The sequence below is a fragment of the Pelodiscus sinensis genome, chromosome 1, assembly GCF_049634645.1.
Source record: "Pelodiscus sinensis isolate JC-2024 chromosome 1, ASM4963464v1, whole genome shotgun sequence".
Lineage (NCBI taxonomy): Eukaryota > Metazoa > Chordata > Testudines > Trionychidae > Pelodiscus > Pelodiscus sinensis.
Window position 1 is genome coordinate 233,631,634 of NC_134711.1, and position 24,375 is coordinate 233,656,008.

At 42.6% G+C, this 24,375-nt stretch overlaps 2 protein-coding genes across 3 annotated transcripts in view; one reads left to right on the plus strand and one right to left on the minus strand.

Annotated features, from left to right (window-relative positions):
- Positions 1-4,963, minus strand: part of FHL2 (four and a half LIM domains 2) — a 222,061-nt gene extending 217,098 nt beyond the window's left edge. Inside the window, exon 1 of the mRNA XM_075917713.1 lies at positions 4,250-4,963. The gene's annotated coding sequence lies outside the window, so the exon portion shown is untranslated. The remainder of the gene's footprint in view (positions 1-4,249) is intronic.
- A 227-nt stretch (positions 4,964-5,190) lies between these two features.
- NCK2 (NCK adaptor protein 2) overlaps positions 5,191-24,375 on the plus strand; it is a 126,278-nt gene continuing 107,093 nt past the window's right edge. The window contains exon 1 of one of the 2 annotated variants that reach the window (XM_075917651.1): positions 5,191-5,415. The gene's annotated coding sequence lies outside the window, so the exon portion shown is untranslated. Of the gene's footprint in view, positions 5,416-5,464; positions 5,545-24,375 lie in introns of those variants that run through there. The other variant, XM_075917655.1, reaches the window with a different exon arrangement.

The following is a 24,375-nucleotide window of genomic DNA, read 5'->3' on the forward strand; positions in this document are numbered from 1 at the left end:
CATCGTGGGTCTAAAAGGGTAACTACTCATTATTCTGTTTCATTTCCTGGAACCTTAAGCATTGTCTCAGGCTAGGGAGCTGATACTTAGAAAGGTAGGCTGCTGGGTTAATCAAATTCCAACATGAGGGCGGAGAATCCGGTTAGGTAAGAAAAGGGTCCTTTGACTTCTTCCTGGTTTGTGTAGATAGACACATGGTTGAAAATAACAAGGAGTCAAATATCTCTTCCAATTGACTTCTATGGAGTGACAACAGGGAGGAATCAGGCCTAATGTATTCAGAAAGTTAAAAAATAGAAATGGTTAGGATAAAGGAAGAAATTAACACCTGTAAAATGGAATTATAAACATATTTAGAAATAATTATAAGAGATTTATTTTAAACACGAAAAAGATTTAGTTTAGTGAAGCAGAAAAATCCCAGGAAAAGTAATAATTTTGAAAAAAAAATTGATCTGTTTCAGAAGTTTCTATATGGTGGATAAATATTCAGTTCCCTGTCCTTTTCTCCCCTCCCCTCCTCCCCCCCAATTAGTGAAGAATCTGTGCAGATTTTTCATGGTGCCATGAATTTAGTTTGGAGCTGCCTGTGACAGATTTATGTATTGTCTCAAGAGCCAGGAAAAATGAACTGGCAAGAGACAGATTGAGCCAGTCTTGTTAAGTGCAAGTTCTATTTGCTCATAGCAAAATGTAAATTTAGTTAATATTGTGTACCAGAGGCAGCTGAGCTCAGGCTTCAGTTCCCTCTCCTGGGGTGGTGTAAGTTTTGTTGTCAGAAGATGGGGTATGTGCAATGAAGTTTGAGAAACTAAGTTTGAGAGCCCATGACTTACAAAACAAGAAGGTCTGCCCCCCTACAGAAACATTTCCAAGATCAGATCCCAAATCATAACTTTGTGAAACAAATCTTGTAGGCTGAAATTTTCCATGGTTTTTCTTTTGTCCAAAGATGAGTATCAGAGGGGTAGCCTGAATCTGCATAAACAATGAGGAGTTTGGCACCTTATAGACTAACAGATTTATTGGAGCATAATCTTTGTGAGCAAAGACCCACTTTGTCAGATGCATGTAGTGGAAATTCCAGAGACAGGTATAAATATACAGGCACATGAAAAGAAGGGAGAACCAATCAAGAGGAAGGCCAGAGATAACGAGGTTAATTCAGTCATGGAGGATGTGGCCCACTTCTAGCAGATGATGTGGAGGTGTGAAAATCAAGAGAGGAGAAACTGCCTTTGCAGTTGGCTAGTGGCCATTCACAGTCATTGTTTAATGCTAAATTGATAGTGTCAAATTTGCAAATGAATTGAAGCTCTGCAGTTTCTCTTTGAAGTCTGTTTTTGAAAGTTGTTCTTGTTGCTGCAGGATGGCTACTTTTAAATCTGCTACTGTGTGTCCAGGGAGACTGAAGTGTTCTCCTACAGGTTTTTGTAGGTTACCATTCCTGACATCTGGTTGGTGTCCATTTATTCTTTACATATGGCAGAGGGGCATTGCTGGCACATAATAGCATATATTACATTGGTAGATATGCAGGTGAATGAGCCCGTGATGGTGTGGCTGATGTGGTTAGGTCCTGTGATGGTGTAGATATGTGGGCAGAGTTGATACCGAGATTTGTTGCAGGCGAAACAAAGATGGTGATTTTTAAAATTTTATTTTTAGTTCGTTGAAAATTCCTTTTATGGGGTGCGATGCATTTTTCATGGCTCTGAATTTGGTTGGGTCCCACCCATAATTCAGACATGTTTATTTCATAAGATTAGAACTCTGGGATCTCAGCTTCCAATCATAGTGTGACCATTATTGATGAATGTTACCAACTTTCATGATTTTGCCATGAGTTTCATAATTATTTTTCTTAAAGCCCCAGCTCCTACAGTCAAGTGGATAAGTGATGATTTTAGCCTTCATTCTTAAAGAAAAAGTAGGTTTCTAGCCTTTGTGGCTGTGGAGAAAGCTTCAAAACATGAGAGTCTCAAAAGCAGAAGGTAAATAAAAACACCAAATCTGTGTTTTTACTTTATCTCATTATTTCAGAACATTTGAGATTGGCAATACTATGAGCGCTGCCACGCCCTTATGTACTTATGGTGCACACGTTGCCAGATAAGGCCAAAAAAATCTTGCGTACTAGGAGCTAGGTATAATTTGAAAAGGTAAAAGAAAGATGCAGTTCCTTAACTTCCCTTCCGTCTCTTGCTGGCCCACCTCTAACACTGGAATTTGTCCATCTCCCTTCTATCCCTCAATGCTGAGCTGTACAAGAGAAAAAAGGAGCTGAATTAACTGTGTATGTGCAACCAGAGCAATGATACCCTGGAATCTGAGTGCTATTTAATGGGGAGAAGGCACATACATTTCAACATCCCAAGCTCCAAATATTGTGGGATTCCTGGAATCACTTCAGTTTCAGAATTCTTTAATTCTGATTCAAATAATTTTCAGTAGTGAAAGTGAGGAAAGACCAAATCTGTGTACAACATACATAACTTTAGGACAAAAACGAGTGAGGATCATTCAAAATGAGGGGATGAGGCAGGGGAGAGAGGGGGGAAGAACACAACAGTATCAGTCCCTCTTACCTAGCCCAGAAACCCCCACCTAGCAACATCAGTGGCCTAACTCACAGCACCCAGAATTATCAGCCCCCATCCACCTGCCTACCTGCCCTACAAGATTCCACCAGCAGCTCCAACGTCCTACCCGGTTAGCACTTATCCCCACAAAATAGCTCCCTGTTATTCCTGCGTAATGATTTCCTAGTATTTTGAAAATTGGGACCCCAAAAGGTTGAAAACCACTGTTTCAGGCCATGCTGCCTCTTATATAACAAGGAGTTCAGTTCTGCCCCCTTTGATATCAGTAAGGAAACACCCAGGCTGTGTCTACACTGGCATGATTTTGTGCAAATACTTTTAACGGAAAAGTTTTTCCGTTAAAAGTATTTGCGGAAGAGAGCATCTATACTGGCATGTGCCTTTGCGCAAAAGAATCCGTGCCAGTGTAGATGCTCTCTTGCGTAAGAAAGCTCCGATGGCCATTTTAGCCATCGGGCTTTCTTGTGCAAGAAATTGATGTTACCTGTCTACACTGGCCTCTTGTGCAAGAGGACTTATTCCTGAGCTGGAGCGTCAAGAGTATTTGAGCAAGAAGCACTGATTTCATACAGTAGAACATCAGTGTTCTTGAGCAAATACTCACGGCCAGTGTAGACAGGCGGCAAGAATTTGCACAAAAGTCAAAATCTTGCCAATGTAGACACAGCCCCATTGACTTCTTTTAATGGAGAACTTGCTGATAGTAATTAACTTTTAAAAATGATGATTTGAGCATAGGCAGTAGAAATGTTCATGATATACACACATTTAAGATTTGACCTAAATTTTAAATTATCTTAAGTATTTATAAAACATAGACCAACAACAGTTAGTTTTTCCACATTTAAAAGTTTATAATATTGTTTAAAAACATTGTCCAAATATATCTGAAACCCTAACACTGCTTTGCTAAGAACATTAAAGTGAAAATTACTCTAAAGCAGAAAGAAACTAATAGTGCTAGTGATGTGTGCAAAGGCATTTATTTCATTACAAGATGTATAATTAAGCATCAAACAATTAAGAACTAAATCCTGGCAATGCCTTTACCTAAGTTGAATGTCACTGACTTCAATGGGGCTGAGCAAGAGCCTGTCACTGAACCTACAATCAGCACATGCATTGACAAAGTGGTTACTTGACTAATTTAAGATGTATCTGGCATGAGGATTTCTACTTGGCACACTTTACTGAGGTAGAGATGCAATCATAACAGGACAGATGTGTGTCAATTACACTGGTATGTCTTTTGTGGAGATATCCGTGATTTCAGAAGTATTTGGGTTTTGCACGTTTTGTTTTTGGAAGGGAGAAGAGGAGAACCTAGGAAAAGTAAACTGAAAAATCTGTTAACAAAATATAAAAGTTAAATGTTTACAATAGCAAAAACAGCCAGGGAATGCAAAATGTATGGTTCTCATGGGAAGTGGCAATGCTGATTTTCTCATACTACATATGAAAAGTATTACTTTACTGTAGCATCCCAACATAATCCAAAATAATAGATATGTATTAGGGACATAAAGATTATGATGACTAAACTTAAGCATTTCCTACTGTTGTGCTCTTAAAGTCACAACTGTGTTATGGCAGTAACGATGGCGTTTTGCCTTTAACTTCTTGCACAGAGGCACGGCTCCCCTTACCTTTCTACGAGGAAGCTCTCTGAGCTGGTATATTCCCTCCACTCCAGCTTTCAGGAGGCAGAGCTTCTGCAAGTGACCTCACCGCACTGACCAATCCGCTCGATTAGACGCTTGTGATGCTATTCCTGAAAGTTCCCTTCCCTAGGGTGGCACTTCGGGGAATAACATTGAATGCTTTCTATTTTTAGAGGGCAGGCGAAGCGCTTTGTCCCCGGCCCCGCCAGCTAACCCCAAGTCAGCGGGCCGAGAATGAGGGGGAAACATTTGCAGTTCAGCGGGAGAAATGGCTGAGCCCCTTCCGAGCGTCTCCCTGACAAAGAGGATGCGTTAGGCAGAGTCCCTTGCCAAGGACGCCTTAGGCACACATCACGCTGCAAACTCTGTAGCGCAGCTCGACTCAAAAGGAGAGCGCGGGTGGGTGGAGGGGCGGCTTTGTGCGGCTCCATCTTTTCTCTCGTGCACACCGGCTCTCCCACTTGCTCCAGGTCCGTGGCACTCAGTTTACAGACTAGAGCGAGCTGCGGGGGGCTCCCCTCAAGCCGGCACACGCAGCGCGGGCTCGGCGAGCTTGCCCCCCCCCACCCCCACGCCTGGGGCAGCGCTCGCCCGGCGCTCAGGTGTGCGGGGCCCGATCCTGGCCGTCCTGCCGCTGGAGCGGCTTCGCTTTTAGGCGCGGGCCCGGACCCACTTCCCCCTCCCCGAACTTTGCGGGCCGGGGAGGGAGCCGCCCCTCTGCGGAGCGAGCCCGGCTCCCGGCCGGAGCAAAGGGGGGGGGGAGTCCGGGGGCCCGCCCCTCCGGGCCGAGGCAGGAAGGGAAGGGAAGGGGAGGGGTGTGTGTGGCGGGGGGAGGGGCCGTCGCTGCCGCCGCCGCCGCCGGGCTGAGCAGAGGCAGGAGCGCCGGGGCCTTGGGCACGTCCGGCCGGCCCGCGGGAGGAGGGAGGAAGAGGAAGGGGGGGGGGGGACGCGGCCCCTCACGAGGACGCAGCAGCCAGAATCCGCCGGGGAGGGGGCAGCGCGCGCGCCAACCGCCGCCGAGACAAAGAGCGGAGCCCGCCTGGGAGCCCCCCCCTCAGCCGCCGCCGCTGCCATTGCTGCTCCGCTCCCGCCCCTCGGCCGGAGCGCGCCGGGCCCCCGCCCCGCCACGAGCCAGCGCCGCCCGGCCCGAGGTGAGAGCGGGGCCGGGATCCGCCGCAAACTTGTGGCGGCCGCTGCCGGGGAGTTGGGCGGCCCCGGGGGGCGCTGCCGGGCCTAGCGCCTCCCCCCCCCCCGCCGCGTACCGGGCCTGCAGCCCCGGGGTGAGTAGGGCGGGGCCGAGCGCGGGGCCCGCAGGAGGCGGCGGGGCGGGGGCTTGGCTGCCACGTTCGGGCGCCGGGGCCGCGGGGAGGCCGGGGCTGCGAAGGAGCCGCACGAGCTTCCTTGTCCTGGCCCGAGTGTTGCTGACAGCGGGCGCTGCTGGGTAGCACGGTCCGTGCGGGGCAGAGCCGGGCGGCGGCGTCTCTAGCCCGGCTCTGGGATTCCGCCGGGCTGACGCCGGAGGCGAGCTGCTTCTAACGTGGCTTAAATTAAGTGCCGCTCAGGTTTCCCTGTGTAGCGCGGAGCCCGACTGCCAAAAGGGCAGAAAGCAGTGCTCAGCTAGGACGTACATGATAATCCTGTCAATAAAGTAACCCAGGAGATATTTTGTATGAGTGTAATAGTCAGTTTGCTCAGCCAAAACTGATTATTTGCATTTATATTTTTAATGACTTAATCATCGTCAAATTACTAGGAATGTGGGCTAGCCTAGGTCAAGTAGCACCAAGTCCTTAATTCATCTTAAATATTAAAGTTTATATTTTAATGGAAAGTTGATATTCTGTAAAGTTTTCAGAAGAGTTTAATATGGCTTTTGAAATGTGACGGGTATTAATATACAAAAAAATGGCATCTTTAATGTGTTTACTAGGTATGGAACTTAGGTTTTGTACATAGTTTTTATACATGTTTACAACATGTTCAGAGAATATTAGACCCTTTGCAACTGCTTAATAAGTCAAACCCAGCACCTGACACAGTTAAAACAAAAAAGCCAACACAGGCTTCAAATGCTAAAACATAGGAATATTCTGATGTTTGCATTTGCATATAGAACTAAAACGGTGTTTTGTAGTAACTGTGTTACCTGTAATGCTATTAAAATCAGTATGTTGTAGTAGGCTGATACTTCACATTGATGATGGTAGCCCCACTAATCCTCAGTAATATTAACTAAAATAACACAGTACTTAAGGCTGTACCATATATATAGTTTTGTTCTTTGAGTAGTTGACAGGCACTGGAGGAATGACAAATAGTACATAATTTAAATATTTGACTCTAGATTAATAAAATACAAACCTACAGATAGACTTCTGTGAGACTTTGGCACTGTGGTTCATTGACATAGATCCTGTTGCAGGGTTATGGAATAGGTTAAAATTGCAACTTCGATTAATTTTCTGAGCCCATGTAATGTAATTTGTATGTATTGCACTGTAAAAAGCTGTATATATTGAGATTAAGTTGTGAACTAAATACTGAATTTCACTTAAAATTGTTCTGTGGTGGTATAAAATTTGAGCCCCCTCTGCATTTTTTGTTTAATTTTGCTCTTTGTGTATCTGGATTCCATTTCTGTTCCCGCCTTCTTATTTGGGCTGGAGTGGTGTCTCTGAAGGACATACTATTGCTGTAGCAGCTTTACGTACATTAGAAAATCAGGCCTTTACAGAACCGGGGTGTTGTAACACCATATGGGCAGGTCAGCTCTGCCACAGTTGGCTTTTGTTCTCCAGAATTTTGTCCAGTATCTTAAAATGGAGGAAAAATCTAAGTTTTTAAGTGCGTACCAGATGGGAGATTCTTAAAAAGGATCCCTTTTAAGGATCTCTTTCCCCAGCCATAGAGCTTTTCAGCGCCTGGTATGACAAAGCACTGACTCAGATGATTTAACTAGGGTCAGTTCTGCTTTGAGCAGGGGATTGGGCTAGATGACCTCCTGAGGTCTCTTCCCAGAGGAAATCAGAATCATAGATTAGGGTTGGAAGTGTCATTACCCTAGTGTCATTACCCTGCTGTCTGCTGCAACTGATCTTAAGCAACCTTAGGCTGTCATCACTGTTTAGGCAGTACGATGCCAATACTCTTATATTTCGATTATAGACATAACTAACTACAAAATAAGATTTATGTAACTTAGTGAATTTAGTGCTTCTGAAAGATCTTTTTAGAATTCTGAAAACTGAAATCTGTCTGACCTAAGCAGTTGTATTTCGTTTTGTTATCCCATCAGTATGTCTGAACGATAGGGTATTTCAGTCTTCATAACCATTCCTTGTTTATTTTGCTGAGACTTTTAACAAGGAGGTCAGTTGTGCCGAACATGTTTGTGAGTAGGAGTTGAGATTGGAGACACTCTTGCCTACCAACATCAATACTAAAATTTGCAAATAATTCTGTCCATGACAGTGAACAGTCTTCAGATGGTAAACATTTGGACACTGCATCTTTCTGCTGTATTTGGATCATTTACCTAGGGGTGAAAAGCATATTCCAGTTTCTTGAGCTATGTAATGAGCTTCCAAATCTTCTTCCCCTTGCTGTCCTGCAAAAGAAACACAACAATTATAATTAGTCATCTACCTTCAGCATGGTTCCTTATATTGACCTCTGAGTAGTAGGTGTCTGATAAATTAGAAACTCTAGCATCTCGCAGGCTGTTGTAACATAGGGAACTTACTATCTATTTCTATTTTTTCCCCCTTGAAAGTCTCCTGGTAGCTATGTGTAATTGAGTGAGGAAAGGTCCACATCACTTTACACTTTTGCCAGCACCTCCTGGCTGCTGCAAGGGGAGAGATTAGGACAAAGAGGTCTGCCATTCTCTACTTTGCTATAATTTTGTCTTACTGCAGTCTCTTTCTCCTTTGATAACTGTTGTGTATTCCTTTGCCGATTCTAAGGCTTTCCTCAGCATCAGCCTAACATTTGAGATTCCAGGAGCTTCATTTTTGGCTACAATTCTGAAAAGCAGTAGTGAAGCTGACCAGAGTCGTCTTTTTCTTAACACCGCTGCTGCTTGGTGGAGTTATTCACGGTTCTGCTGACTGACAAGTTACAAGCTGCAGCAGTATCAGAGCTGCCTACAGACTCATGGAGACAATACTGTATTACTTTACATTTAGCTTAGGCTAAGTCTACATTGCCTCTTTCTTGCATTCAACTTTCTGGCTCATGGGTGTGAAAAAATACCTCCCCTTCTCCCCCGCTAAGCACAGCAAATTACAGCGCTGTGAAGCGCCAGTCTAAAACCAGGCTACAGTGCTGGGAGCTGTGCTTTTAGCTACAGATAGTTTACTAAGAGTGCTCTGGGAGAGCTCTTTCCCAGTGTTTTTGCCATGACCACCCTGCCGTGTTAAAGCGCTGCTATGGCTGCGCTTAAATTCTCAAACGTCGACACAGCCTCAGGGTTGAAAGGCCATCTTTAACATAATCATGAGATATAGTAATTTTTGTTTCTGAAATAAAACTTAAAATTCTGGGAAAACTTTCCACTTAACCTGATGAATGGATATTTTGAGGCATGGCTATAATCATTATTTTTATTGGCAGAACTTGTCAAAAGATTTTCAAAAACTTAAAAAAGAGTTTTTCAGCATCTTAAAAATTAATAAAACGTGTAGATGGTATCGTGAGCTTTCATGGGCACAACCCACTTCTTCAAATGAATGGAGTTATTAAAGGTCCAGTTTCTAATAAATAAATCAGGGATGGGGAGGGGGAAGGCAAAGAAGGAAAAAAGGGGGAAAGAAATAGTCAGTTGAAGTGTCCATTCTACATTAAGCTGATAGAGAAGGTGCAAAAAGATTTGGAGTTATTTCCCAGTGGCTTGCTATAAATTTAGTTTCTCTAATGTATTAGTTTGAGTTCAAAATGAATTTAGGAGTGGTGAAAGATGCTGCATAAGCCTCATTGGACACAGTGCTCTGTCAAAATAGCTCAGCCTTGTTTTGGAGGGATAACCTCTGGGGACGGGTGAAGTTACTGTGGAGGAGAGCTGTTTTTTCACTTAAAGGGAAATACATAAAGTACATTTTTTTATCATATTTAAAAACGAGAAGTCCTGTGGCACCATAAAGATTAACAGATTATTTGGGCATAAGTATCTGACAAAGTGTTTTTGACCCATGAAAGTTTATGCCCAAATAAATCTTGTTAGTCTTTATGGAGTCATCCTGTGGCACCTTAGTTTTTACAGATTCAGACTAAAAGGGCTATCCCTCTGAAATAGGGATTAAAAAGTGTTGTTTTTGTAAACATGTAACCGCTGAAAATATCAGCGGATATACATTCTCATGTGGAGGTAGAGGCAGGAGCTGGCTAAAAGCTGGCTCTCCGCAAGCACCGGCTCCTGCCTGCCCTCTGCCGCCCTCCGTTACTGCCTCTGTATCAGAGGCAGCAGCATGGGGGGGGGGTAGGTGGATCTGCGGGAGCCAGCTTTTAAGCCAGTTCCCCTTAGCACCGGCTCCTACCTGCCCCACCCCCGCTGCTGCCTCTGATACAGAGGATGCAGGCCAGGGTGTATGTATGTGTGTTTTGAATGTGCTTGTAACCATGTACACGAGTACACATTCACATCCCTGCTCTGAGGCTTATACAGGCAGTTCCTGAGTTATGCGGATCCGACTTATGTCGGATGTATTAGGGCCCGTCTCCCTGGTCTCCAGCAGACCAGGGAGAGGAAGCAAAGCGGCGGAGCATGCGGGCAGCGGACAGCCCAGACGCGTCTGGGCTGTCCGCTGCCCGCGTGCTCCGCCGCTTTGCTCTGCTTTGCTCCCCGTCTCCCTGGTCTGCAGACCAGGGGGACGGGGAGCAAAGCAGAGCAAAGCCGCGGAGCCCGAGGGCAGCAGGACAGCCACGGCGCGTCTGGGCTGTCCCGCTGCCCCCGTGCTCCGCGGCTTTGCTCCGGACGCCTGTGGTACAGCAGCTGGGGTGCTGCCGGGTTGGTCCCGTAGCGCCACTCCGGGCGCTACTGGACCAACCCGGCAGCACCCCAGCTGCTCTGCCCCAGGCGTCCTGATTCAGCCACCGCTGGTCAGTTTCAGCAGTGGCTGAATCAGGACGCCTGGGGCAGAGCAGCTTGGGTGCTGCTGGGTTGGTCCAGTAGCGGCTGAATCTGGACGCCAGTTCCGACTTACATACAGATTCAACTTAAGAACAAACCTACAGTCCCTATCTTGTACGTAACCCGGGGACTGCCTGTATATATAAATGCCACAATGTGTTCTGTTTCCACAAGGTAAACACTTGTAAGTTAAGTACGGAGGTAACTCTATCTAAATTAGGACAGAAAATATCAATGGAAAACTCAGGTGAAGTTGGTAATTTAGTTGGAAGCATAAGTGCTCACCTGCATGGAAAGCCAGGGCATCACCACAGCACACCAACCTGCTATTCTGTAATGTGCCCATGTTGGCATTGTTGTAGCATAGTGAAAGTTCTGGAGTTCATCCTGGCTTGTAACTACAGTTAGCCAAGTCACAGTCTAGGATTTTTGATTAGCTAACTAACTATGCTTTCAGTGCAGGATGTTGTTGCATGGCAGGTTGATGTGCCACAGATTCACATCCTGGCTTGCGGTGTAGTAGGGATGTGAATAGGTAACCCTCTTTCCTCTCTCCCCACTCCCTCCAGCTGCTGTTCTCAGCCCCGCGTGGGCTGGCAGACAGCAGTCCAGTGTGGGTTCAGAAGCAGCAGGGCTGGAGCAGCCCTTGTTCATGGTGAGGGGACTGCTCCAGCCTGCCTCATTTAATCCGTTAACTGTTGTTAACTGGTTAAACTTGGCATTTAACTGGTTAACTAATTCAATGGGATTTTACGTCCCTACTGCATGCTAACTTGATGTATAGAAAAGCCAGTCAGCTAAACCAGTTTCCCATGCTGGTATTCACAGGATACTGTTATGAGGTACCACCTTCTGGAAGAGATATTGAAGTCCTTATGACTTTTTGCAAGACTGTCGACCCAAATATTCCAAGCCAATTTCCATTTTAGATCATTTAATTTATCTACAGACGTCTTTCTGCAGTTGTAATTAGATGCATTGGACAGTTTTTCCATGAATTATTTTATAGATACAGTCTGTATAGCTAAACTGATGATACGTGGGATGGTACTTGGTCCTGCTGTGTGGGCAGGGGACTGGACTCGATGACCTCTCAAAGCCCCTTCCAGTTCTATGAGATGATATATCTCCATATATTATACTACATTTCTGTTCAATAGTGGGTGAAGCATTTCGTTATGGTGTTTAGCTTTTTTTAAAAATGATTTCAGATTTCTGCTGAAAGAGCTGGATAAATGTATGATACACTATTTTAATTAATATGCATGAAAAGAATTAATTTCTAGTTCATGAAAACTTGAAATGGAATAGAAAGTTGAATTATAAGAATAAATCTATGTAATGTTTCTCTTCTACATAGCAAATTAATTTTTCCATTATTAACAAAACAATGGATTCCAAATTGTGAAACTATGACAAAAATACTTTTTGTGTAGTGAGTTGGTTTAACAGAATGTATAATATTTAGTAGCCTTTATTAAGTGTATAAGCTCAAGTATAAGGAAAAGAATCTTCATTATCAACATTGTTAGTTTAAAACTGTTCTAAATATGCATAGAAACAAGCACAGTGGTTAGTTACCTAAATGTCCACTGTATTTGGTAAAATTGCGTGCAATCAGCTAATTGAGCAGTCAGTGGAATTTCCTGAATTTGAATAATGAATATGCAAACATGCAAATAAAATGTTACCCGTCCGCCAAAAGTTTGGTGGTCTGTGGTCTAAAACTCCTGGCCCCTAGAGCCCCCCAGTGCCAGCCCTAACCTCCAGAGCTCCCCACACCTCCACTACTCCCCCACGCCAGCCGCTGACCTCAGAGCCTGCTGTACCCAACTCCCCTAGTGCTAGTCCCCCATCCCAAATGCTTCAGTGCCAGCCCTCCACCTCTTAGAACCCCCCACCAAACAACCCAGTTCCAGCCTCCTGTTTTTAGAGCCCCACTGTACTTAACCCCTCAAGTGACAGCTGTGCCCCCAAAGTCCTCTCACTACTAACCCTGCCCTCAGAGCCCCCCAGTGCCAGCTCCCCACCAGAACACCCCAATTCCCCCCGTGTCAGACCCCCTGCCTTTTAGCACCCGCCCTCCTTAGAGCTCCCCAGTACTAGTCCTGCCCTAGAGCCCCCCAGTATTAGCTTTGCCCCCAAACCCTCCCAGTGCCTTCCCTATCCCTCCTTACCTAGCCCTGCGCTGTCTCCCAGCTGCCAGCTGAGCGCTGCTGCCCAGGTTGTGGCTGCTCTAAGGCTGACATGCCAGGCTCCGCACTGCCCTTTTGCCATGCAGCAGACTACTCTTCCATGGCCAGGAGGAGACCCTGCCCCTGCCGGGACTGGTTGGCTGAGAGATGGGGCTGCACCAGGAGAGGAGGTGCTGCGCGGTATATCCCAGCCCTCGCCCCTAAAGCTGCTGCGGCCTGTCAGCCACCGGTCTGTAGCCCAGCGGTTGGGAACCACTGCACTGGCTCACCTAAGTGGGGGTTCTGTTCTACAAATGTATTTTATTGTATTTTTTTAAGAAGACAGTGATAGCATTTTCCTGATATGGGTTAATATTTTGGGGATACTAAAAGGCCCAGATTATTTGTAGTTGATTTTTATTTTAAGAGAAAAGGAGATACAGGTAGATTTGGAAGCATTTTGAAGGGACAGAGATAAGGGACTGTGTTCAGTACAGCAGATGCAGTAAATCCCAGTCTTTTTTATAGTAGGTAGGTGCTTTTCATTTTCTCAGCTGCTAACCACTTGTGCTCTACACAGGAGTTGGCTGCTTTCCTTACTAATGGCAGCAGTCTCTTCTTACACTAAGTTTGGGTCAGACTGACATTAACACTGTCCAACTTGATTGAAGCTATCAGGGGAAGAGGGATGGCAGGGCTGGTAAAGGGAAGAGTATTTCTGCTTACATTGTAGCAAGAAGCTAGATTCTTGGTGCTAACTGCTTGGTGCTGAAAATTACCAAGACAGATCTCCATAGAAAAGCATTGCATTTTTCAGCTACTGTGTACTTTCATTATTTTTTAAAAGAGGCCATTAATGTTGAAAAGTAGCTGGTTGTACATAAGCAGTTTAGATAGTTTTGGGAAGGAAAAGTTTTTTAAAAATTATATGAAATATATTAAATTAAATGTATTGTTGTAAATATGGGATTTCTTTGCTGTTCAGGTGCTCTAAAGCAGTGTTTCTCAACCAGTGATATGGACTTGAGAGGAGTCTGGGGGGTAGGGTACATCAACACAACTGAAATTTGAAGAAGACTGAATTTTTGGTTTATGTTTTACAGTGCTTTATTATTTTTGTACTTTTTACACCTAAAAATTTCATCTTCTGCCCAGCTACGATTAAGTTGTTTAAACAAATGTGTTGCAATGGTAGAAAAAAAATTGTCTGAAAACTAGGTACTTCAAAAACATTTTTTAAAGGGGGACTTCTAATTTTTTTTTTTGAAGAAAGGATACTTTAAAAAAAGTTTGAGAAACACTGTTCTAAAGCCATATATTCCATATGAGTCCCAAAGTACTTGAAAAATTATACAACATTTATTTCAGTCATCACTTGAAGTTTGTCACATCTGTGGGAAAATATATCTGTTTAACAGACCTCAGCTATACAAGGAGTGTAGGGCAGAAAACAAAGTCCAATAAATCCTGTTGACATTTCAGGAATAATTTAGGAAGGCGGAGTTTAACTTACCATATTAATTTATTTTGAACTTCTAAGACTGTCAGAGTATCTTAGAGACAACAGTAAATTAAGACTTCCATTGTGTGGAATTGATAGCACTACTTCTTGGAGGAAAATCTGAGTACGGAGCAGAATGGATCCTCCTTAGGTACAGTTCCAGCAACATAAAAACCAAATATGGACCCCTCTTTCCCTTCTTCTAGTTGCAGTGTGTTTTGATTTGGAGTTTTCTGTTTCTCATCTTCAGTATACATCCTGGTTGGCATCCGGTTTCAACCTAAATGAATACGGTTCTAAAAAATTCAGTGGTTAGTTAAAAAGTTGGCGCCATTTTGTATAGTGATGAAGGAAGGCTCTTTCAACCTTTCAGTGTAAAAGGCAGCGCACATTAGGGATGTTAAGTAGATGTTAACTAGCTAATCAAGTAGTCGAATCCCACTCCCAACACCATCTCCTTTTCCCCTCCCTTTGCTGTCCCTGGTACAGAGGACTCAAGAGGTGGGGGAAGTTAGTAGTTGAGTAGTGACACAGCTACCTGATAAGATCAGGTAGTCGACTACTGAAGTAGTTGCTTACATCCCTAGCATGCATGTCTGTAGGCAACGTTCTAAAGTTGCACTTTGTTAATGTGTCATAATGACAAATTACATATTTATTTTTCTGGACATATGCTGTACTTCCAAACATGCTTAAAAAGGTTATTACATTTCACAACCATGATGAAATTACACGATGAAATTGCAAGGATTCTGGATTCTATGGAGTGGAAATACAGACAGCTACAAGTTAAAGTTGCCCCACAATTTAGCAAAATTTATTGTAGAATTCTTTCATCTCTGAAGTGGAACAGAAATACAAGATCCCATTGTAAAATTCAAGTTTGCATTTATCCAACAACTAACTTATGAAATTGAATTGGCTGGAAAAATGCTAAATTCAATAAAATTGGGATTGAACATTGATTTGTATAAATTAAAACCATGTTTATTTCCTTTTAAGACTTCCTTTTAATCAATTTATAAATGTATAAACTATTGCAAATGCTTACAATACTTATTTTTCTAAAAAATGAGTGTAGTATGAAGCAGCAAAAATTTTGTCAGAAGAAATTACCTGCTTTATTTAGAATTTATGAAGCTTTGGCAACAGTTAGTGTGTTAACACCACTCTTCAGTATTGCAGTTGAGGGAGGAGCAAGAAGCTGACATGTGGAGGAGGTTGTGGGAAGAAGAGAAGAAGAATCTCTGCTGTAGTTCAAAAACCTGATTTTTTTTTAATAGCTTTGACTAACATTTTTTAGTAAACCTGCAGCTTTAGTTGGACACTTCTTTTGGTTTAAACCAAAACCCAGAAATCTTGTAAACCCAGAAAATAATCTGTACTGAATTACGCTGTAACTTGAGGACATAGTACTTCAGAATATAGTATTTCATGGCAATTCGGTGATGTAACTGTATACATCGTATATAGGTTTTATAGTCCAGTTGTGAATTCTCTTGTTAGTGAAAAGTGTTGTCTATGCACCTTCTATAGCATTTAGGGATGTCAGCGTGTGGTCGACTATACAATTAATCGATAAGCGAAAGCTTATCGTTTAATCTTTTTGACTGCACACATTTCCCCCCCCCCCCCCCCCCCCCCAGCCTCTGTATCAGAGACAGTAGAGGGTTGGGAAACAGAGCGGCTTAAAAGCCAGTTCCCCCTAACACTGGCTCCACAGTGCCATCTGCCACGAAAGGCAGCAGCATGGGGGGGAGGAGGCTGCCACAAAGCAGCATCTGTTCGCAGCAGGCCTGAACTACCTGCAGACAGAGACTTCTCCATCTCCCATGGAGCAACTTCTATTGTGGGGAGGGGTCTGAGCTCTCTCTGGACTGAGGCTGGCCTCTGTCTGTGGGGAGCTCGGACCTCTGTTGACAGGGACTGCTGCTACCTTGGGCAGCAGGCAGCCAGTCTGCGCGGGGAGCTGTTTTTTAAACTGGCTACCCTTATGGACTGGCTTCTGCCTGTCACTCTGGGGTGATAAGGGGCTTCCTGGGAGTGGGGCTGGAGCGTACTGGCTTCTGATCTGCCCCGGGGGACTATCTAATAGTGAGAAACTGACAAGAATTCATGTGGTATTAAAGAATTAGAAATTGGTGGTAGCTAGTTTTTGCAATTACCCTCTTCCATCAGCCTTATGCAGATTCCCTCATAATTCTCTTTAAAACTTTGTCAAATTTACGAATTTGTCAATAAAATATGTTGAAGTCAATGATTATTTTGTTTCTTTTATTGTCTCTTTTTAACTGGTTTGTTTTCAATTATAATAATACACAAAAATACAATCTTATGGCTACTAAAGGAAAACAATGAGAATTTTAAATATAAAGGTTGAATTCAAACATTAAATACAATCTTGTTCAATATTTATTTTAAAATAAATGTAAATCATTAAGAATCTAAATTTATTAAGTTCTCTTTTTTCCCTGTTTTTAATTTTTAGTTGACTTGCCATCGCTTTTCTCTTTAACTGTGCTGCGATTGTACAAAATATTTGTATTATGGACTTTTTACATTAAATTTTGAATTCCATTTAACATCTGTAAAGAGGAAAATGAACACTACTATCCCAAATAATAAACATTATAATAAGAGATCTACCCTCCACTTGTCCCTGAATGACTAACATTTCCATGCCTCAAAAGACTTAATTTTATAATATTAAGGGTTCTGAATGACCTAATTTGAAAATATTTGGAGTTTAATCAGAAATCTGTGTAAGGGTTATGCAATTTGTATTGGTTTTTAAAATTAGGTTATAATCAAGCTTATGTTTAGCACAAGTATCAGAAGATGACCCATCTTAATAAGCACATGGGCTATTAAAGATGCATGTGGAATCATAATGATCTGAAATTATATAGTATTACTTTAAAAGAACACTAGCCCGTCCATTAATCCATTATGAGCGAAGTTGTTTGCATAGCCAGTGTGCATTTGTTACCTTTACTGGTGTCTTGTAATTCCATTGTTCATAGCCATTTTATAACCTTTTGCTCTCTTTTAAAGCTGTGGGTGTTCATTTTGCTCAGTTTTTAAAAATGTTTTTCTTTCCCTCACACAATTGGGGAAATCTAAAAGATTCCCTTTATTCTGATTAAAAATAAAAATGTTTTTGATGCTGCTTTTATATCATTTGCTTCCTAACTAGCACATTGTGACATTAATCTTGAAAAAACTCAGAAAGGGACTTTATGTTCCATTTGTAGTCTTACTGAAGTGAGTAGGCCTACTTACTGTGTATAAGGTTATGAACATTTGTAAGTCTTTGCAGGATCAGGGCCTAAAGTTGCATCATAGATCAGGTGTTCCTGAGTCCTGTATCCTTTAACTCAGTGGTCACCAACTGGTCTATCACAGCACCACTAGGAGTTGATTGCCTTGGCCAGCTGGCCAGGCCGCTGCCTCTCTTTGATCCAGCCAAGCTGGAGCATGGTGCAACCTTGGGAGGCTGAACACTGCATCCAGCTGGGCCGGAGCAAAGAGGGCCAGCTGCTTAGTCAACTGGCCGCAGGTTCAACCTGCTGAGGCTGTGTTACGCTCTAGCTAAACTGGATCAAAGGGGGATGGCTGCCCCTCTTTGTTATCTTGCTGGCTGGGGGGAAGGAAGAGGCATGCATGCACATACACACGTGCGTCTCTGGCTCTTGTTTCCTGGTCCAGGAGGCAGCGGAGTTGAGCCAGCTGCTCAGAGCCAGGGTTGGCCAACCGGCACACGTGGCGTGCCGGGCACCAGGCTAAGCTATGCTGTTGTTCCCCACAGGCTGTGTGCAGTGTTGGAAAGCCCCTTTCCCAGCACTGTGCTGTGCCTGGCTGTGCTGGAGCCAGCCTTGGGCAGCCCCGGGCTCTGCCTATGCCTGCCCCATCCCCAGAGCTGCTGCTTGTAGGCAAAGGGCTGGGCCAAGCAGGGAAGAGACTCTGCCTTCTCCCCACCGTAGGTCTCCTCGCTCCAGCGCTGCTCCCAGGAGGCTTTAAGTCCCAGCACTGCTGCCCTGCCAGTGAGTGCCCTGGGGGCACAGAGTTGTGGTTGCAGGATGGAAGGGGGCAGGGGTTGCACTGAGGGGCATGGAGCAATGCAGGGGATCAGATAGGGGGGAATCATGGGGCTGAGGGGAGTGAGGCTGGAGTAGAATCATAGAATACTAGGACTGGAAGGGACCTCGAGAGGTCATCAAATCCAGTCCTCTGACCTCATGGCAGGACCCAGTATTGTCTAGACCATCCCTGATAGACATCTATCTAACCTACTCTTAAATATGAGATGGAGAGTCCATAACCTCCCTGTGCAATTTATTCCAATGTTTAATCACCCTGACAGGAACTTTTTCCTAATGTCCAACCTAAACCTCCCTTGCTGCAGTTTAAGCCCATTGCTTCTTGTTCTATCCTCAGATGCCAGAAAGAACAATTTTTCTCCCTCCTTCTTGTGACACCATTTTAGATACCAGAAAATCGCTGTCATGTCCCTTCTCAATCTTCTCTTTTCCAAACTAAACAATCCCAATTCTTTCAGTCTTTTTTTCATAGGTCATGTTCTCTAGACCTTTCATCATTCTTGTTGCTCTTCTCTGGACCTTTTTCAATTTCTCCATCTTCCTTGAAATGTGGTGCAGAACTGGACACAATACTCCAACTGAGGCCTAATCCGTGCAGAGTAGAGTGGGGAAAAATGACTTCTCGTGTCTTGCTCATAACACACCTGTTAAAGCATCCTATGTTTGCTTTTTTTTTTTTGGCAACAGCATCACACTGTTGACTCATATTTAGCTTGTGGTCCACTATAACCCCTATATTCCTTTCTGCTGTACTCCTTCCTAGACAGTTGCTTCCCATTCTGTGTGTGCTAAACTGATTTTCCCTTCCTTAAGTGGAGCACTTTGCATTTGTACTTATTAAACTTTATCCTGTTTATCTGAGACCATTTCTCCAATTTGTCCAGATCATTTTGAGTTATGACCCTATCCTCCAAAGCAGTTGCAGCCTCTCCCAGCTTGGTATCATCTGCAAACATAATAAGCATACTTTCTATGCCGATATCTAAATTGTTGATGAAGATATTGAACAGAACCGGTCCCAAAACAGACCCCTGCGGAGCCTCACCTATTATACCTTTCCAGAAGGATTGTGAACCGTTAATAACTACTCTCTGAAAACGGTTATCCAGCCAGTTATGCACCCACCTTATAGTAGCCCCATCTAAGTTGTATTTGCCTAGTTTATTGATAATAATACCATGCGAGACCATGTCAAATGCCTTGCTAAAGTCTAGGTATACCACATCCACCGCTTCTCCCTTATCCACAAGACTTGTTATCCTATCAAAGAAAGCTATCAGATTGGTTTGACATGATTTGTTCTTTACAAATTCATGCTGGCTGTTCCAGGTGTTTGCAAATGATTTCCTTAATTACTTGCTCCATTATCCTGCCTGGCACAGAAGTTAAACTGACTGGTGTATAGTTTCCTGGGTTGTTCTTATTTCCCTTTTTATCGATGGGCACTGTATTTGCCTTTTCCAGGCTTCTGGCATCTCTCCTGTCTTCCATGATTTTCCAAAGATGATAGCTCAAGGCTCAGATACCTCCTCTCTCAGTTCCTTGAGTATTCTAGGATGCATTTCATCAGGCCCTGGTGACTTGCAGATATCTAACCATTTCTAAGTGATTTTTAACTTGTTGCTTTTTTTTATTTTATCTTCTAAACCTACCTCCTTCCCACTAGCATTCACTATGTTAGGCATCCCTTCATCAGACGTCTTGGTGAAGACCGAAACAAATAAGTCATTAAGCATCTCTGCCATTTCCAAGTTTACTGTTAATGTTTCTCCTTTCTCACTGAGCAATGAGCCTACCCTGTTCTTTGTCTTTCTCTTGCTTCTAATATAGTTATAGAATGTCCCTTTATGCCTGTAGCTAGTTTGAGCTCGTTTTGTGCTTTGGCCTTTCTAATCTTGCCCCTGCATTCCTGTATTGTTTGCCTATATTCATCCTTTGTAATTTGTCCTAGTTTCCATTTTTTATTACTCCTTTTTTACTTTTAGATCATGCAAGATCTCCTGGTTAAGCCAAGACAGTCTTTTGCCATATTTTCTATCTTTCCTATGCAGCGGAATAGCTTGCTTTTGGGCCCTTAATAATGTCCCTTTGAAAAACTGCCAACTCTCTTCAGTTGTTTTTCCCCTCAGTCTTGCCTCCCATACCTCTCTGAGCTTACCAAAATCTGCCTTCCTGAAATCCATCGTCTCTAATTTGCTGTTCTTCCTTCTACCATACCTTAGAATTACGAACTCTATGATTTCATGATCACTTTCACCCAAGCTGCCTTCCACTTCTAAATTCTCAACGAGTTCCTCCCTATTTGTTAAAATCGAATCTAGAACAGTTTTCCCCCAGTAGCTTTTTCAACCTTTTGAAATAAAAAGTTGTCTTCAGTGCAGTCCAAGAACTTATTGGATAGTCTGTGCCCCGCTGTGTTAGTTTCCCAAGTTATGTCTGGATAGTTGAAGTCCCCCATTACCACCAACTCCTGTGCTTTGGATGATTTTGTTAGTCATTTAAAAAAAGCCTCATCCACCTCTTCCATGTGGGTAGGTAGCATGTAGTAGATCCCTAGCATGACATCACACTTGTTTTTAACCCCTTTTAGCCTAACCCAGAGACTCTCAACACGTCCGTTTCCTACGTCCATCTCCACCTCAGTCCAAGTGTGTACATTTTTAATATATAAAGAAATACCTCCTCCCTTTTTCCCTGCCTGCCCTTCCTGAGTAAGCTGTACCCTTCTATACCAATATTACAATCATGTATTATCCTGCTAAATTTCTGTGATGCCAATGATGTCATAGTTGTATATATTTATTAGCACTTCCAGTTCTTCCTGCTTATTACCTATACTTCTTGTATTTGTATACCAGCATCTAAGATACTGGTTTGATCTTGCTTCCGAGTTCTGCCTTGTCCCTCCTTTCTCTCTGCTATTATAGCCCACATTCCCTCCCATTTCCAACCCATCTCCCAAGTCCCCATGTTCTTTACTTACCTGTGAGCTTTGGTCATCTTTCCCCGTCAAACCTAGTTTAAAGCCCTCCTCCTAAAGGGAATATGTGAGGGGGGAGGGGATTCAATTTGCAGAAGCTGCACTTTCCCTTACTCCCCACTTCTTTGCCTCCTTCCCTAACTAGCTATTTGGCTGCATTCTCACCCTTCAACTTTTCTGCTTTACTTCCCCAACCTTCTTCTACTCCCAAACTCCCTCTTGTACCCCCCACCCCACACCCTTTCCTGCTGTCAAATTCCCTTCCAGACCCTCCCCTCGTCACCCCATTCTGCACTCACCTCCCACCCAGATCCTGCATTCCTATCCCACTCAATGGCACTCTTGTCCCGTACATTGAGCCCCTCATTTTTGTTCCCACACCAGTGCATAAGGGGGTCCACAGAATTCACTAACTCTGGAACCCCAGAAAAATAAATTTGGCCTATGGGAAACCCTGAACCTCAGTCCTCCCTTTCCCTTCCCCCACCTCATGTGGGCTATCATTCCAGAAGAGTGAGGTGTCTCAGGTAAGGGCCTCATCAGTGAGGGTTGGAGGTTTTGGGATGAATTTTTTTTTGCTTCTCACTTGTGTGGTCCCCAATTGATTTTTTTTTTTCTGTGGGTCAGTGGCCCCAAACCGAAAAAAGGTTCCCCACACTGCCATAAATTTAAAAAAAAATTGAATTTTTTTTTTGTTGGACGATAATGTTTTACTTAGTTTATCTAACTTAATTTTAAATAAACATGCGAAAGTTAAAATACAGAATTATTACTCTGTTTAATAATTTAAATTAAACCGTTTTCCCCAGCTGCAGCCCAAACAAAATGGCTTGTGTGTAATTATGTAATTAATGGTGAGTTTCAATTAGCAAGGGGTAATCTGCAGAAAGGTTTGGAGGGGCTGGGGCCTCAAGAAAGGGGTGGGGTCTTGGGTAAAGGATGGGATAGATCTTATCTTGTCATGACATTTAAAAAGTGATCTTGGGAGTAAAAAGGTTGGAAACTGCTGCTTTAACTTTTTTAAGTTGATGCATGATGAACTTTTGGTAGCCATGAAATTTTAGTGGTAAACTTATATTTACTTCCAGATTCTCTACCCCCGCATAGTACATTGTGATTGATTTAATAGGACTGCTTGTGAAGTCAGAATACTCTTACTTATTAAGTAGTTTCAGAATATGTCCATTAAAGAACATGAATGAATCAAAGAGGACTTAATCCAATGCCTGCTGAAGGATTGATAATTTGGGGGAAAATAGGAAAAGGAATTTATTTGCTATACTGTATGGGTGATTAAATGGAAAACTAGGTGAGGTAGGCAATAGATTTAAAAACAGAAAAATTAGTTTGAAAATAGACATTGGGTTTTAAAAACTGAAAACAAAATTAAAATAACATAGGGAATGATTTAGAACAAAATAAAAACCCATTGAGGTTGACCCATTCCATAACCCATTAAAGTCAATGGGACTGTTCACAATGTATAAAGGTATACAAATGTATGTTGTATGGTATAAAGGTATACAAAGGTATATGCTGTATGTATGTAAATCTTAGTAGGATCAGGGCTGAAGAAGTTCTTAAACACTGGCCTTCTAAAGGATACCCAAATCTTTTTATTTTCTAAATGGGATATATTTTGAAAAAATCACAATAGATAATATTAAGTTAGATATAAGGACTTCTTTCTGAATTCCATTAATTATTTAAATACTTTAACTTGCCTTTCATAATGGGCCTGATCATGATTTATTTAGTTTTCATTCTTTGATTTCCTTTTTTTGACTACTGAAATAGGGTTCAGAAATAGGGGATTGGATTTTTCTGAAATTTGGGTTTATGGAAAAAGCCAAACAAGTCTGTTGTAGTCCAGTGCAGAGAAGATAATGAGAAATGAGTGTATCTTACACTGTCAGAACTGTGAAAAAATAATTAAAAAATAGGCAGAGCAAGTTTATAAAATTAAAAATAAAATAAATAGGAAAGACCACTTTTGCAGAACTGCATTCAATCATTAGTATGCTTAATAGATAACATTAGAAGCAGACAAGAATTCAATAGGCTGTATTGTTGTCAATTAAGATGGAAATCTGGTACTCCTTCGCTTGACATAATCTAGATCTGTAAAGGTATGACTACAGCAGAGCCTCAGTTTAGCACAGTTCCCCACATGAGGAAATAGCATATGAAAAACCAACTTGGTAGGGAGAATTCCTTTTTGTCAATGCAGAATCCCATTTTTGAAATTTTGTACCTTTTATGCACTCAGTGTATTTGATCTGGATGTGGGAGAAACACATCATTTGAGCCAATTTCCATCTATTCTACTAGTATATAATCTGAGCTGTTCCATCAGTCATAGATAATGATTTTAAGTGTAATCCAGTTAGATTTGTATTACAATCGTTTAATTGCAGAAAGGATCTCAAAAGTCTTAATGGCAGTATAAAGACAGTTTCCTAGACTGTTTCTTATTTTTACTTTCAGGTGAGGTTGCTTTTCAGCCTGAGGGTTACATAGAATCCAGGGGTGTCGTGACCACCTTCTTTTTCTTTATCACTAGATGGGAAAAGATTCTCAAAACTTCAGTTTTATAAAATTGGGTCAATGGTATGGATGAAGCTGAGAGCCACTGAGAGGAGAGATACTGTGTTTTATTCCTCCCTTCCCTGTCCAGGAACTGTGCCCTCTTTATTTCTGAAACATTACTCCTCACCCCCGTAAAACTGAAATTGAGCAATCCTTGAATATACATATGTTCAGTGCATTCATCATATGAACACTGAAAACTGCGTTTTTAAAAACTGATTAGTTAAAGAATAAATTTTTCTAGTAGAGCACAATTTTACAGAGTTTATCCTGAAACTAGTGCTTGAAACTTTTTTCCCCCCTAAAATAAGGTTTTTCAGTACAAAGACTCGTTGGTAAGCGCTAGATAGTTAAGATCAAACCTTCTCAGGCCCAGCCCTTCTCTTTGTGTATATTTCTTTCTGCAGCATTTTTAACTTCATTGTTCCTAGTCAAAACCTTATTGAAGGGCTTTGGGGGGAATATCCATATGAGCTGTTTCAGAGCAGTACAGGAGAATGATAATGTTGTAGTTTGTAGTGCATTATCTATGTTGTAGTGGAAAGTAGGATTGTTAAATTGCAGATAAACTAATCAAGTAGTCGACAGAATTTGCATCAATTAGTCGAAAAGGGGGAGCCACAGCGGAGTTAGCTCACCA